The sequence below is a fragment of the Solanum tuberosum genome, unplaced genomic scaffold (assembly GCF_000226075.1).
Source record: "Solanum tuberosum cultivar DM 1-3 516 R44 unplaced genomic scaffold, SolTub_3.0 scf00052, whole genome shotgun sequence".
NCBI lineage: Eukaryota > Viridiplantae > Streptophyta > Magnoliopsida > Solanales > Solanaceae > Solanum > Solanum tuberosum.
In genome coordinates, this window is record NW_006238977.1 from 1471398 (window position 1) to 1476432 (window position 5035).

Sequence of the window (5035 nt, forward strand, 5' to 3'; positions counted from 1 at the left end):
TGATATTTTGCACGGTCTAGAAATTCATTCAAATACGGATACAATTTATATACACAGATTGACCAATGATCCCAAGCCCACAATTTGAGCCCATTGTATAATTATTTTTCTATTTAAGTTATTGATTAGGTCAAAAATGGGGGGTGGTGAATATTTTTAGGGATAAAAATTTTCAGATTGTTTATTCACAAAAAGGGGTTTTTCATTGTTTATTATTTTTCCGCTGAGCTCACCGGAGCTCCACCAGTCCACCACCACCAACAACCCCTTTATTTCTCCCTCTCCTCACCATTTTTCAACAACCAGTCAGCCAAACGATCCCCACACTACCTATTTTATTCCTTTTCCAGATCCATCGGTGAGCTCGAAGCTCGCCACCACCAAACCACCTCGTTTCCCTCTCCGACCAGACCCAAAACCCCACCAGATCACGTTACCATCAAACAACACCACTCCAACCGGAGGGTTAGTGTGGATACCAATCACGATGGTCTGAATCATAACATTTAAGTACCCAATAAAAAGAATTATTTATTATAATTATATATTACATATCAAATAAAAATAATATCTTTTTATAAATATTTTAACAATTCAATTTAACCCAATTAAAATGAACTGAACCAATAAAAAATTATCCAAACTTAAACAAGTCAAGTGTATTATTATGGAATAATTTTGTCACCCTTAATTATTAGGTATAAATCTTCCATGTTGTATTCCATTAGTAATTAAACCTCATGTTCCCACATACCCCACTTACTCCTCTTTTAAAGAAAGAATGCAACTTTGGACCCAATATGTCACTTTGTATAGACAAAAAACCTACATGGGGTTCACAAGCGTTAGATAAATTCATTCTAAAATTAATTTCGAAATTAATTATCATGTATATAAAGTGTTTACCTAAATTATATAAAATATTTTTGAGAATACATATACACTTTATACATCTAACTTACTAATAATATTCCTTAGCATATATATGTACTATAAACCTCCTCTGGAAGGTGTTTTCAGGGCATGGAAAAACAAATAAGAAACTCAAATATTTTTCAAAAAATATTTTCCTGAGAAACACATTTTCATTTCTACCAAACACACCTATGAGGAAAAATGAAAGACCAACTTATTCATTTTGATTAAATAAAGTGTATATAGAACATGTTCTATTGCAGGTCTTCAAAAGACTAATTAGACAGGCATAATAATTTAATTAAGATAATGAATCTTTTTCTACTATGGAAAGATGATGGGTTATAGAGGATTATACATTATATTCATGTGCTGAAATACAATTTAATTAATTAATTAATTGGGTAGAAACAGTAAGAAAGTAGAATATGATTGCATAAAGTTAAAAAAGGGAAATATTTTAGGACCACAAAAGCCAATTGTGACATGTCTTCTTCCAAAGTTGGTAGTAACGACTATACTTTTGTCACCTAGTGTGATAATAGATATGTGTGCATAAATCCTAACATGGTACTCCCTTCGTCCCATTTTATATAGGATAGTTTGACTCGATATAAAGTTAAAGAAAAATAAAAGAGTTTTAAAAATTGTGGGTCTAAAATAAATAATAGAAATTTGTGCGGCTATAAATCACTTCATTAAGGATAAAATTGATATTTTAAAATTAAATTGTTACTTAATATAGAAATGTATCATTCTTTTTTAAACTGATTGAAAAGAAAAGCAAATCATATAAATTGGGACAGAGAAATTACAATTTTCACAATCACTATTTCCAATCCGTTTACAAACATAACAAAAAAAAGGTTAAAACATGGAAGACCGGTCCACAAAATGGAACTAGTGTTCAGTCATAGTTGATTTCACCTTTTTGCAGGGTGATGACACAGTAAGTGTGGATCAAAGATGATTATTTTGTCATTATTGAATTCCAATTTAGAGAGCTCCTTTCTTTACGGTTAAGTGGATTTCACTTCTTCTATTCTAAACTACTATTTGCCTATTTGGGGCTTAATTTTCACCATCAAAGTCAAAGGTTTGTTGATGACAAGATCAACATGCCTTCTAATTGTAGTTGGCTTTAAGCACACCTAAATTATTCATAATTATCTATTTACGAACTTGCACTCAATAGTCAATCAATTTATTTTTCCGTTATTATAGTATGTAAAGTCTAACTTATAAAAAGTGCCTATGAATTAGTTTATATATATATATATATATATATACTCCTTTTTATTTTTACTTGTCTCATATATCAAAATAGATATTTTATTCCATTTATCTATTTAAGCATATCATAAGAGTTGTGTTAATGTCATACTGTCCTTATTATTAAATAACTTTATAACATACTCTCTCTATTTCATATTAAGTGAATTTGTAAGGTAATGTATACTTATTAAGGGGGAAAAATTAGGACATAAATTGAACATCACTTTTAACTTTTACCTTTTAATTATTATCAAAATATTCTTAAAAATATAAATAATTCAAAGTAAAATCATAAATACGAGCAATTAAAACTTTTAAACTTATCGCCTAAAATATGTAATGAACAACAAAAATGAAAAAGAATTCACATATTTATCTTAAACTGTGAATAATTCACTTACTAACAAAAAAAATCTCAAAATTAATTTGTCTTAACATGTGTAATTTTTTGTACATGTGTAAAATTCATTAAATAATTATCTGAGCTGTGTAGTCAACATCCATCTTTGCATGCCAACTGTCAAAACCACATTTAATGATTAATAATTAGTAAATGTTCAAAAAAAATTAGTATTAATTATTAAACGTTGCATTACTCAACATGTTCATTGCGTCCAGTTCTCCATGTCACTATCACTCATTAAGGGATTGTTTTGTACGGAGATCAATAACACAAGGATTAATAACGTCGGAATTAGTAATGCAGAAATAAGTAGTGTAGAAATTAGTAATACATGGTTTATTTTTATCAAGTGTTTGGTTCATTATTTTCCATCTCATCTTGTGTTTGGATTAAAACTCTATAAAAAAAACTTCCTTCCAATTATACCCTTAAAATATATTATGTAATTGGGTCAAGGTAGATAATTGTCGGACAATATTATTGTTTATGACCTTCTAACTAATTAGGAGAAGAACAATTTTGTTGTCATGTTTGTTATTTTTTTCACTTGAATTATTTGAGTATAAATAATTGTCATCTTAATAAATTGATAACTCACAAAATGTCAATTTTCAATTTAAAAAGATGGACCATCTACTTTTAAAACTGAAAAGACGGTAAATAATAGTAAAATTGAGTAAACCATCTAACATTTACACATATAAATTGCAAGTTATAGTTTTAATATGTATACAATTTTATAAATTGTTTAAAATACAAATAATTAGAAAACCACACATACACATTTGCCTTTTTAATTAGTAAATGTTAAACAACTCACATTTCAAATATCGTATTGATTTCTATCGGAATTATTTAGTAACAAACAATTCTCTCTAAATAATTTGTAAGCTAATTTATTTAAATAAATTTACTAGTACAAATATAAAACATAAAATCAAGAAAAAAAATAAAATGATTAGAATGATTTGAGGGATATTTTTGTCTTTTACATAGACTTATCTCATGGTATTAAATCCTATGTATTACTAATACCTCCAAAAGGAAGGTATTAGTAATACATCTTCTAATACCATGTAGGGTGTATGGATTAGTTATACATAGGCCGAAATTCTTACCAAACATGGTACTAAATAATACCATACATAATACATGAATTATTTCTTTTAATGCGGCCTACCAAACGACCCTAAAAGCATTAAATTAATTCTTCAACATAATGTCATATCCACCATCATCTAATTTTTAAATATTTATATAGTACAATATTTTTATGATACTTTTGTTTCTTATCTTCTGAGTTCTCATCCAATCAATGAGTTTCAACAAGTTGCATATATACAATTTTTAAATATTTTAAATTTTCCTTCTAAGATGTTCTACATAATACTGCCTACCAAACGACCCCTAAATAGACTCAAATTTTAAATCATTGTAATAACAATTATACACACTTTGGATAGAGATGGATTTTAGAATTTTAATTATACTACTTTTTTTTTATGTGAGTTTGATCAGCACAATTAAGATTTCAATTTTATGAATTTTGAATTAATGTGTGAGTTATTAGTTTCGTCCTTGAATTGATCAATATAAGTAATTTCAAGTACAAATGATGAAATAAAAAGAAGGTGCTTTGATGAGAGTAAAAGTCTTGAGTTTATTGAATCTTTTCGAAATGATCTTGATTTGTTTTGGTCTTATATTGTGCAGGTATTAGTACTATCTTTGCTAAATGGGTCAAGTGAAATTATGTCGGAATTAGAGCTAAACGAATCAAGAGATTAAGAAAATTACTCTTTATTGGAGTGAAAAAACTCACATGATCGCACATCATCAAGTTTCAATCACGAGGGCAAAAAAGAATGGGAGTTGGCAGTTGGCAACCCTATGTGGTCAACATCGCGAAGTGACTCCAACTGTGTACCCGCGCAGGACCTCGATGAAATAATCCTAAATTAAGGATATTTTTGAAATTTTAAAGAGGAAGACTTTATGCTTTATAAGGAGAATTGGTCCCAAAGCTTAGGAGAACTTGAAAAATCACAAGACGCAAGAAGAAGAACGAAGAATGAAGAAGGGTACACCACTCTTAATTGATAGTTTTATGAAGTAATCAAAAGAGCTTGAAAATTAGGGATAAGGGTCTGAAAAATACCCCAACTTTGGTCGGATTTGTTGTTGCGATACTAAACTTTCATGAGGACCTATTACCTTCCTAGACTCTTTAATACCGTATTTTAAACATATATATTTGCCCACGTGGACATAAAAAATAATGCAAAATTATAAATAGTAATGTGTCCACGTAGGCACATATTAACCTTTAAAATACACTATTAAATAGTTCAGGGGGTAAAAAATACGGTATTAAATAGTCTAGGGAGGTAATAGGTCCTTATGAAAGTTTAGTATCGCAACAACAAATCCGACCAAAGTTGG